The 12,859-nt window shown below is 31.8% G+C and overlaps 1 long non-coding RNA gene across 1 annotated transcript in view; it reads left to right on the top strand.

The window, feature by feature from the left end:
* The window catches only part of LOC110262019, a 190,291-nt gene extending 178,069 nt beyond the window's left edge, over nt 1–12,222 (top strand). Inside the window, exons 2-3 of the long non-coding RNA XR_002346503.1 lie at nt 2,996–3,059; nt 12,148–12,222. This is a non-coding gene — a long non-coding RNA (uncharacterized LOC110262019). The remainder of the gene's footprint in view (nt 1–2,995; nt 3,060–12,147) is intronic.

Below are 12,859 nucleotides of genomic sequence, written 5' to 3'. Positions count from 1 at the left end.
GTGCTTTTCCTCCACATCTTCTCCAGCATGTGTTATTTGTAGGCTTGTTAAAGATGACCATTCTGAATAGTGTGAGGTGCTACTTCATTGTAGTTTTGATTTTCATTTCTCTAATAATTAGTGATGTTGAGCATATTTTCATGTAACTATTGGCTATTCATGTGTCTTCTTTGGAGAAATATCTATGTAAGTCTTCTTCCCATTTTTTGATTGGGTTATTTTTTGTTGTTGAGTTGTATCAGTTGTTTGTATACTTTGGCAATTAGGCCCTCATCAATTGCATCATTTGCAAAGATTTTATCCTATTCTGTGGGTTGTCATTTTTAATGATTTCCTTTACTGTGCAAAAGATTTTGTTTAATTATGTCCCATTGGTATATTCTTGTTTTTATTGTTATTCTAGGAGGTAGATCAAACAAGATGTTGCTAAATTTATGTCAGTGAGTGTTCAGCCTATATTTTCCTCTAGTTTTATAGTATCTGGCCTTACATTTATGTCTTCAATCCATTTTGAGTTTATTTTTGTGTATGGTGTTAGGGATGTTCTAGTTTCATTCTTTTACATGTAGCTGTCCAGTTCTCCCAAAACCACTTATTAAAGAGGTTTTCTTCCATTGTACGTCCTTGCTTCTTTTGTCACAGATTAATTGACCATAGGTGTTTGGCTTTATTTCTGGGCTTTTTATCCTCTTTCACTTATCTTTATTCTCTTTATGTGCCAGTACTTACTCTTTTGATGACCATAGCTTTGTAGTATATTCTGAAGTCAGAGAGCCTGATTCTTCACAGTTCCATTTTGCTTTATCAATATTGCTGTGGCTATTTGGGATCTTTTTTGTTTACAAACAAATTTTAAAATATTTTTTCTAGTTCTGTGAAGAATGTCATTGGTAATTTGATAGGGATTGCATTGAATCTGTATATTGACATTTTAACAGTATTGATTCTTCCATTCCAAGAGTATGTATATCTTTTCATCTGTTTGTGTCACCTTTGATTTCCTTCATCAGTGTCTTACAGTTTTCAGAATACAGGTCTTTTGTCCCTTTAGGTGGGTTTATTCTTAGGTATTTTATTCTTTTTGATGTGATGATAAATGGGATGGTTTCCCCAATTTTTTTTCTGATCTTTCATTGTTAGTATATAGAAATGCAATCAATTTATGTGTATTAATTTTGTATCCTGAAAATTAACCAAATTCACTGATGAGCTCTAACAGTTACCTAGAAAATCCTAAAGATACTACCTTTCATTTCATAACTGAATCAATCCTCATCCTTTTTTTTTTGACTTTGCCCCTTCTGTCTTCTGTCTCACATCCCATCTTAATAATTCTAATATATGATACTCTTACCTGGTGAACATGTGAACACTTGGATTGTCAAACTTTCACATTTTTTCCAATGGTATACATCCTTTAGCTAAATAGATACTTTTGGCACAAAAGGCAGTATCCTTAGTGACTTCTGAATTGAGTTCAAGGTCTAACATGAGACTTTTTACTTTCTCCAGTGTGAACTTTGAGAACAGTCACATCAGACTCATAGTCAGACCTCCCTAAGGGCTAAAAATATAGAAATTAGTAATTTTCAGCTAGTAAAATATGGTACCCTGTTGTTAATATTTCTTACATTTTACTAAGATATAACCATATTTAAGTATCCAGTATTTATTGATCTCCTATTAGAGTTGTAGATTAGTTATATTTAAAAAAGCCATTAACTCTACAGTGAAAATCTGTGACTTTGGAAAACACACAACAGCATGAATATTTAGGTACAAATAAAATTAAAATAGCAAACTAAATTTTAAAAATATAGTAATAAATTCATGTAGTAATTTCAAATAGCAGCTTAAAAGATTCTGACTATAATTGAAAATTTTCAAGCTTTGCCTTTTAGCTGACAGTAATGTCAGTGTTTTCATTTTAATACTGTTGCTTAAATGTAAGTTAATTGAGGAGAAAAACTATTTACATTAGTATTTTCCACTTAGATATGGGGAAAGATAATAAGTCTTTGATCTATGATGATATAGGCTTTTTTCCTAAATGCTTTTTACTGATAAATATCTATTTAAACAATATTTTAATTTTGTTAAGTGCTATTACAGTTTATGGTCTATTTTGCAATTATTATTAGTAAACACTGCTTTTAATTTCCACCTTGTAGAGTTTGATGTTTTAAAATCTAAAACAGATGCAGCTTGAATTTCCGTATGCTAAGAATAAATGGATTTCATAAATGGTTATCAAAAGAAAAAGCACAGCATGAAACAGTCTTATTTTAACTTTAATATCTAGCTAGTGAGTTTTCAGTGAGAATTTCAATTGCCATTTTGCAACATTAAAACAAAACTGGTTCTCACTAATTAACAAATTATTCATTATTTTAAATAAATAATATAAACGTATTACATATTAATTGTAACTAGGCAGCAGAGCAAAATGCTAACAGTGAAGCCTCCAGAAGAATCACAGATATCTGCCAGTGGCATGGACATTTTTAAAAATTGACTTGAATTAATGTCAATTAGTAGTAAAAACAAGTAATTAGGCAAATAAGTATACAGTGAGAATGGAGCTGGTGAAAACAAATAACTAAACTGGTACTAGAGTGTAGGTCTCTTTTACACATTTCTCCTTTATCTGTCCCTAGCTGTTGCTTTTCTGACTTGATGTTTTTATTTCTCAGCAAGACCAGAGTTGCTAGATTTTTTCCCCACTGGTAGGTACAGATTAAATTTAACTGAATATTATATAATTTGTCTGGGTATATTTTGCCTATGCCTTACTTTTTTTAGATTTTTTACATAACTATGTTATCCCCCTTTTTAACATCTCTTTAAGATATCAGTTATTAATATAATTACCTCAGGAAAGGCTTTACTATGTCTTAAAATTTTAGTGGAGCAAAGTTTCTTGGTAACTTTGGTATACTCATTGATTCATTTTCAAGAATGAAGTCTTCAATATCTTTTTTTTTTTTTTTTTCAGTTCCTGTCTAATTCCATCGTGATGATTACAAAACCCATTTGTGGAGATGAAGAACACATTTTAGGTAAAAGAAGTTCCTTGAATGGTATACACTTTCATAGTGTTACAACACGAAAGCATAAGCATATAATCTTGCTTCTAAGATTATAGCATAATGAGTTTTTATACTATTATTGATTAATTTTTAAAAGTCGACTTGTGTATTTCAAATAATACCTAGTACCAATTCCTCAAATTGTATTTTTGTATACCCCAATCAGAGTTGTCAGATGTTAACTTGCTAGATATAACCAGGTCAGGCAGCGTGTCAAAACATACTACTATTTGACTACACCCAATACCATAATAAAAATAACGTAATACCTCTTTAATAAATAACAATATCTTTGATCGATTCTAAGTAAATTAAGATTATTACATATATTATGGAATGCTCATTCAAATTTAGTCAACATAAGTAATGTCTAATTTATCATGGGGCAAAAGAACAGATTTATATCGTTAAATAATAAATTTAATAGATAGTGAATTTTTCATTAACTTAGCACTTTTGAATTTTCTCTATGTTTCACATCTTTTGATTTGGCTTATACATGTCTTTGCTGGTATTAAATTAGACAGCCAGGATAAGGATGATATAGGAATGGGAGGCAGAATATTAAAAATTTAGTTATGTTTTTCTTTTCATCTGAAGTGTTTAATACATAGATACATTAGTAAAATTATTACTAAAGCTAATTTTAAACAAAGAAAACCCATTGCTATTACATAATAAACATCAGCAAAATGAATAGATGAATAAATTTTGTTCTGTAAGGTTAAATCTTCCCAAATAGTTAGATTGCTCTTAATATTACTACACAGCTAAAGATAATTCTCCAAGTATATCTTACCAAATGTGGCATTAACCAGTTTACACTTGATATGTAGGTATTTGGCCACATGCATAAATAGATTTGCAAGTGTTCTTATTGATTTGCAAATTAAACGGCCAAGTTATATTAGGCTAATAAAGAACATGTAGGTTATGGGCTGCCAATAGGAGCAAAAATCTATGTGCTCAACTTAAAAAACAAAAAAACTTTGTAATTCATCAAAGCCATATACTCAAACTACAAATGCCTTTTTAGAATCTTAATGAGTTTCATAAAACCTTATATTGTATTTTATCCACATAAACCATTATACTTTATTTCATTTTTCAACACTTATAAATCTTACATATTTATTTTCATATTCAAATTCATTGAAGGCCTATTTTAATATTTACATAGGTTTTATAATTTTATAAATGTGAACAAATGGCAAAATTTAAATAGTCCAACAAGGCCTGAAACTTAAGTTTCCTATATAATTCAAGTGTTTTTTTCTTTCTTCCTATAAATTAACTTGTTAAATTATATTGTATTTTAAGCCAGAGAGAAAGAGTAGTTAATGGTGTGTGACCAAAGTTGTTCTAAGCTATATATGATAAAGTGAAGAAATACATGTAGAGATAGATCAGAGAAAAAAAAGCATTAGGTTAAGTTTGCAAGAGTTAAGTGATTAAGTAATACAAACACCAAAAAGTATACCCCAAATATTTATGTATATGGACATGAAAGTTTTACAACGTTCATACTACAATGGAGTGGAGTTTTCACCTGAATGTGAGTTGTTACTTAAGAGCTGGTTAAAAAGTTCTTATATGTCCAGTATCCAAAAGTGATGATAAATGAAGTCTTGAGTTAGAATACTAAGAGGTAGAACCAAATGTTGAAATAAACATGAAGAATTAAGACTAGAGAGAACATCTACTACCAAATGTTGGAGACCAGAACTTTTATAAGTAAGAATATTTAAATTGCTTTATGTAGTCTTTAACCCACTGAAGGAACTCCATAATTTCCTATCTCTAAAAGGCAAGTAAAATTCTCTTTCAACACATACAGTATTGCGTTTAAAAGTTTAGTTATAAATCTAGATAATTAAATATTTAGAAGAAAGCCATTTACTATAAATTCATCACCAAATAGATATTGGGAATAAGATATTTTCTAAATGAATGCAAATTATCAATAAACGTTATATCAATATCAGCTCATATTTAACTAATTTAGCTTTTTTTTTTTTGTCTTTTTGCTATTTCTTGGGCTGCTCCCGCGGCATATGGAGGTTCCCAGGCTAGGGTCCAATCCGAGCTGTAGCCACCGGCCTACGCCAGAGCCACAGCAACGCGGGATCCGAGCCGCGTCTGCAACCTACACCACAGCTCACGGCAACACCGGATCTTTAACCCACTGAGCAAGGGCAGGGACCGAACCCGCAACCTCATGGTTCCTAGTCGGATTCGTTAACCACTGCGCCATGATGGGAACTCCCTAATTTACCTTTTGAATTAAGCATTGCCTACATAATATAGCCCATCAAATCCGTATACCACATATATATAGGTAAATTTAATTTCAACACCGTCTTTTAGGGTTTTAGAAAATGTGATTTATATAAATAAGACTAAGCCATTATTAATAAAAGTTAAGCATTTGAAAGAAAAATTATTATATACCTATATATTTATTCTAAGATAACTCTACGTATTTTAAATATTAACACTATTAATAAATATTATAATTATTAGGTGCTTACTATATCCTAAGTACACACTTACTGCTTAAGGAATTATGTCTTTTTGACTGTCAGTTCCTTTTTCCAGAAATAATTACAGACCAGTCCTTCATACTATTCTGTTTCTGCAATCTGATTATTTCACAATGCTTTTAAAATACATACAGTATTTACATTTAATTAATTCTGTGTTTTTCAACTTCATACAGCACTGAAAAAACACTGATTGTTACCATTGTTTTCCCCTTGTGAAATGCAGGGAAGCCATCTAGTGTTTACAGGAATAATTTTTATCTTCTAAAATAATTAAATGAGAAAATTAAGGCAGTCTTACTTCTACTTCTAAATTCTGCTTTGTAGTCTTCTGTGTGAAAATTGTGATTAAGCTTTTGGCCACAGCTAATAGGTCAGGTATTTCAAAAATAAGTATAAAATATAAAATAAATAAATATCACAATAAGTTAATTATTTAAATATCTTAAGTATGCAGTTTAGTGCCATTTCAATTGAGCTAATACACAAGATTAAATATGTTTTAAATGTGCATTTCAACATTTTTCCACTTCTTAGTCTGTTTAACAGACTTATCAAAATAATTGTTTATGAAATATTCAGATTCTAACCTCTTAGATTTAAAAAGGTAACTAGTAAATCAATTATATTAATAGTTTATCCAAAAGAAATTGTATTCTGAAATTCCTAATGCCAGCACTAGACACATGGGAGATCAAATTGACCTTTCACTGCCTTTCAGAAAGAAAATGAGAACTAAAATTTCTTGAGTCACAGATCTGTATTGCTTTTTTTGTTTGTTTGTTTTTTTGTCTTTTTGCCTTTTCTAGGGCCGCTTCCCACCGCATATGGAAATTCCCAGGCTAGGGATCTAATCGGAGCTGGAGACGCCAGCCTACGCCAGAGCCACAGCAATGCGGGATCCGAGCCGCGTCTGTGACCTACACCACAGCTCACTGGGAATGCCAGATCCTCAACCCACTGAGCAAGGTCAGGGATCGAACTGGCAACTTCATGGTTCCTAGTCGGATTCGTTAACCACTGCGCCACAACAGGAACTCCGGTATTCATTTTATGTTGACAGTTGCCAATGCTGAAAATTAAACAGAACATTTCAGACTGAATACTTTATCATGTTTCCTCCCTTCTGTAGTGATTTTTAACAATGTATATTTCTGCTACATTATATACTTTGGATTGTACCATTCTGAATAAGTTTAAATTACCCAATGCAGAAATCAATTACAGACTTATTCTTACTGTTTTTTTTTTTTAACCATTCTCCTTGAACAGTGAGAAAACTTATTTTCACGATCTATTACAAACAAAAGAATACAGATGGTTTGAAAGGACTGAATTCTCAAATTGCTAATAATAAAGAGCTAAGTGGCCATAATTTTCCTGGTGGTCATTACAATACTCATTTTCCAGTTTTCAGCAATAAGAAATTATTAAGGAAAATACAAAATGATATCTGTGATATTTGTGTCCGTTAGTATTTCTCCATGTGTTTGCTAAATACCATAGCTCAATTATTCAGCTGACTTCTATCCAGAAGGATTCTGTCCATCTGTTTGAATCCATTTTAAACAGGATCATTTAAGAAAATGAACTTATAATAACATACGGTGACTAAATTCAGTATGGATTTTGCACTGCATTGATCACCTTAAAGAAATTCTCTTATGCAAATACAAATATTCACAAGCCAAAGGTTTCCTTCTAGTATAGTTACTGTTCAGAAGGTGGGAAGGAAAATCATGCCTTCAGTTGGTGTCAGTGATATGCACTACCTTCAGTCCTATTGATGGCCAGGGTTGGAGCACCTATGTGATGCATGTTTCACTTGAGGAATATAAAGAATTTTGCTTACTAATTTTTAAAGTACTTTGAAGTTTACTGTTTAAAGTGGAATTTATATTTAAACTTAGAGAGTAATACTGTATGATATCACTTATATCTGTAACCTAATATGTGGCACAAATGAACCTTTCCACAGAAAGAAAATCATGGACTTGGAGAACAGACTTGTGGTTGCCAAGGGGAAGGAGGAGGGAGTGAGATGGATGGGGAGCTTGGGGTTAATACATGCAAACTATTGCCTTTCAAATGGATAAGCAGTGTGATCCTGCTGTATAGCACTGGGGACTATATCTCATCACTTATGATAGAGCATGATAATGTGAGAAGAAGAATGTATATATGTATGTGTGACTGGGTCACCTTACTCTACAGTAGAAAATTGACAGAACACTGTAAACCAGCTATGATGGAAAAAAATAATTCATTTAAAAAAATAAACTGAAAATACTGACAGAAGGATAGACGGAAGACTGACTCTGTAAACTTAATAACATAAGACCAAACATTCTGTACAGGGAGAAAAATTATGAATATAACTTTCAAATTTAATAACATAGTGCTCAGGCTTGTTTTACTATATAGCTCAATACTTTAATGAAACAAAACAGTTTAAAAAAAAATTTAAGAGCTATCTCTTACCTGTGCCAAAAGCGTGTTTGGTGTTCTTAACCGTATCTCTGTGTGTATACCCCTTCACTGAACCTTTCTCTACTTTTGAAACCAGAAATCCACAAAAAATCTGAGACGTCTAGATGAGACTTCAAAAGTGAAGTAACTCAGTAGTTTATGCAAAAAATTAAAACATGGTTAATGCTGTGAAAGACGAAAATAAGTGTAACACAGGGTAACATAGTGGAGTAAGTCTGGAAAACATGGAAAAATCCAGGATTTATGAAATTTATAGTTGTTTTCATTACTTTATTGCTTACTTAGTTCTGTCTTTTTCACTCTAAATCTAAAACAATGAGAACAAGATAATTATATGCATCATCCACAATTGTTCATTCAGTTGCTGGCAAAAAATTTAAACTAATGATCGATACAGTGTTGCTCAGCAAAATTTCAGTGTCTTACATTTTGAAATGTTTTCTTTTGTTTGGTCTGTTACATGTTGAAATCACTAAATAGCTCTTTTAGTAAAGCAGTAATTGAGGTAATCCTTTTATAAATCCTGAGACACAGAGAGGATAGGAAGAAAGGAGGAGAGGGAAGAGTTTATATAATATCTTGGAATCAAACTGATCCCAAATAATGTCCAGTGTAAGTACCTATGACTTAGAAAGAATTTAATTTTGAGGCAAAAAATTCCATCCTAGGAGTTCCAAATGTGTTGTTAAATTGGTTAAGAATCTGACTCCAGGAATTCCTATTGTGACTCAGCAGTAATGAACCCATCTAGTATCCATGAGGACATGGGTTCGATCCCTGGCCTCACCTCAGTGAGTTAAGGATCCGGCATTGCCCTGAACTGTGGTGTAGGTTGCAAATGCACCTTGGATCCCATGTTGTTGTGGCTGTGGTGTAGGCAGGCAGCTACAGCTCCATTTTGACCCCTGGCCTGGAAAATTTCATATATCGCAGGTGCAGCCCTAAAAAACAAAAACAACAAAAAATTACCTCGTTAGAAGTATTGCTCCAAATGAACAGGATGAAAATACAGATGGTGACAAAGAGAAATAAAGAAATCATTATGAATACTATAAATGAAGAACAGTCAGGAGTATACTTCTGCTGTGATTGCTGCATCCATCCTATTCACATGGTATCTGAGCTGTAACTCTACTTTTCTGTGTCTGCACTAGTTATTAAAGGTAGAATCCACATACATGGTTGTCATCCAGAAGAAACAATTAACACAGTGTTTTTATATGCATTATCCTTCTTGAGAAATGTTCATCTGGCCATCAATTTATCTATCCTGGGACCACAGACATTGGATGCTAAAAGGGAATGCTGGGAAGTAGTTATCATTTTATAATTTCTTTTGTTACCCCTATAGTCAATATATCTTCTCTAAAGTTTTTAGTTTCTATCTTGTATGCTCAATTAAATTGAAATATTTGAATAGGCATTTTAAGGATTAAATTTGCATTCATTAAACACTTACTGAGTGCCAAATATATCAGGCATGGTTCTATCTTCTAGATGTCTATTAATAAGCAGATAATCATTCTTTGCATGCAAAGAGCTTACATTGTCCTGGAAAAGTTGAAATAGATTGCCAGGAAATAAACTCAAGGAGAATCCTATCAGCAACACCATTGAAAATTTGTTTATTTTTATTCTTATTAACAAAACTCCAAATGGAAGTTATATGTTTTGAAAAATTAACCAATATTTGAATTATACTTGTCTATAACCTGACTTTAGATTTGGCGATGATGCACAAGGAAGTTTTAGTTCAAATATGAAATGCACATTGTGAAAGCATGGTATCATTTTTCAGAGAACATATACTTAAATATATATTATATATTACATATATGTATGTATATCTATTATATATATAACGCTTGAGAGATAGTATGGGATCAGTTCCAAACCAATGCATTAAAGCAAATATTGCAATAAAGCAAGTCACAATTTTGTTTTGGTTTACTAGTCAATATAAAAGTTATATTTATACTGTACTGTAGTCTACTAATTGTACAATAGTATATGTCTAAGAAAACAATGCACATACTTTACCTTGTATTGCTAAAAAATGCTGTCATCTGAGTCTTTAGATAATTATAATCCTTCAGCTCGTTAAGGGTCATGCCTTAATGTTGAGGGCTGCTGACTGATCAGGTGGTGGTTCCTGAAGATTGGGGTGAATGTGGCAATTTCTCAAAATATGGCAATGAAGTTTGATGCCTCCATTGACTCTTCACTTGAACACCTAGAAGCCACTGTAGGGTTGCTAAGTGACTTAATTTCAGTATTATTGTTTCTCAGAAAAGAGGGAGGCCCTATGAGAGGGAGAGAGAAAATGGACCCTAGCAGTGTATTATTCTTCTCTAAATCCCATGAAAATATAAGTAGAAATTAGAGAAATTCCATAAAAAACCGTTCTAATGATCATCAACTTGTTATACCTAAAATTTATTTATAGACATTTCACTCCCTTGGCCTTCAGAATCTCTAATAAAGTACACTTAGAAAGGAAGTCTATACATGAATAATCAATAAATAATAAAAGAAACAATAGTGCCCCTTACTAAAACTTACCAAAGCAGCATTTTAGGTTATTGCTGTTTATTGTAGCCTGAGTATGTGAAGCATAGCTATTTGGAGGAGGTATATTGAATGATAAAAGACCAAGGCCATGAACAGTCAGTGGGAGAAATATTTTTAAATTCTTTTCATGAGGTATAATATATTTTAGTTTTTAGGCCTTTCTTAAGTGCTAAGAAATTAAAAAAAATACCATATGCCACAGTCACCAACACAATTGAAAGACAAGAAATTGTGTCTATCAAAACAATTTTTACAGTGCTGCAGATGCTTTTGAAAGAAAAACAACACTGAAATCAGTTGAAGGTGAATCTGATAGATGCATTCCATTAGGTTTTTGATACAAATAGAGAAAGGCAATAAAATCAATAGTGAGAAATGACAAGAAAGCAATGTACAGACAAAGGCCAGGACCTCCTAAACAGTTTTCTTCAAAACCGTAATTTAATCTTATATTGTCCCTTAAATGTTATTGCTTACTAGTTTTCTTTTTATTTAAAAAATTTTAAAAAGAGATTTCACTTTTCAATGTCTATATCCAGGGAGCTTTTTCTCACTGTTCTTGTAAGTTATGAAGCTAGTGGATATAGTGTCTCGGTATAGTAGCTAATTAATTTTATAATATATCATTAAATAACATAATGTGGTAGCCTGAAGTTATCTTAATATTTTATTAAAATATTCCTAAGTAAAATACACTACTAAGTAAAGAATAAAAGCAAACTAAAGCAAGAGATTGGATTCAACTAAATCCAAAATCTACCCAAGATGTCTTAAAGCAAAAAAAAAAAAAAAAAATTAAATTAATTTTTAAATGTATTTTTAAATATTTAAATTTAGAGACCAGAAATTATTAGGAAATGTCTGGTAGAAAGAAAGTAGACACAAGTAATGACAAAGTGGAAAGAACCATGGGACAATCAATACACTGCAGGAAAAAGCCCAGAATGAATATAATAACAGTTTCAGAGCGGTGCCTACCCCAACTGAACACACAGAAAAGCCACACCAAAAAATAGCAGTATAATCATCAAGGTGAATACAAGCTTGCATTCGCAGCAAAAAAACAGAGAGCCTCCAGAGGTATTTGACCTAGGCTAAATTCTAAGGCCAACACTCTTAGTAAAGTGAGGCATTTTAGTGTGGGTGTGGGTATCAAAGTGAAATAGAAAAGTGTTAAGTAGAGGAACAGAAAGAAGCAGTTCAAAGGGAGAGATACACTAATGCCTTTAAGACCCTGCCCCCAAGGCTGAAGTGGTGAGGAGGAATAAAACAAAGAAAATATGACCAATCCAATAGTAGAAATAAGAAGGAAACATGGAAACAGGAAAATGGTAGCAATATATAATAGTAGCAACAACAGAAACTATATAATATTAACAGTAGTAATAATAAAATAATAATTTAGTTAAACTGCAACTATTTATTATTTACTGAGTACTTTTTTATTATTCCAGGACTTACTCTAAATGCATGATCTGTTATTGATATTTCCAACACTTATAACAACCATGGGGGTGGTAAGTACTTTTTTTTTCCTATTGTTGGATGTTAGAAAACAATGCATAGAATATTTACATAAATTGCCTTTGTTAATATGGTCAGGATATATTGGTTACCAATTGTTTAACAACAAGGGAAGATAAACAATTAGTCCAATTAACTAAATTTGCCACATGAAAAGGTGAGAGGCATTGGAGATGCTATTTGAAACCAGGCATTTGATTCTAGTAACAGAATTAACCATGCTCTATTAAATCTCTCAAAATAGATGATTGGTAAAGACCACAATTTTTAAAGACAATAAGCAAATGGAGAAAATACTTGTATAGTTTTATAAAAATATTATATTCAGAATATATTAATATTTTCAACAAAGCGGTAAAAAATTAGAAAATAACCCATATATAATTAGTTCTACAAGAAACTAAGCATTCCAGAAAGTTCACAATACCTGCCCTGTAGCTTTTAAATATTTCTCAAACCTTGGTAACCCTCTGATAAACACATCTAAAGTTATACCCTAAATTAATAGTGTCAAGTGTACCTTAGAATAAGCATGTTCAACAAATGAAATGTTTATTGAATAAAATTTGGTTGAGGTTTGTTAGCAAGTGTTAAAATGGATAATACTATCTTTAAAACCCGTTAGATGGATTTATCAATACT

The sequence above is a fragment of the Sus scrofa genome, chromosome 8, assembly GCF_000003025.6.
Source record: "Sus scrofa isolate TJ Tabasco breed Duroc chromosome 8, Sscrofa11.1, whole genome shotgun sequence".
Lineage (NCBI taxonomy): Eukaryota > Metazoa > Chordata > Mammalia > Artiodactyla > Suidae > Sus > Sus scrofa.
The sequence above is the reverse complement of the archived record's forward strand: the minus strand, read 5'-3'. Positions and strand labels throughout refer to the sequence as shown.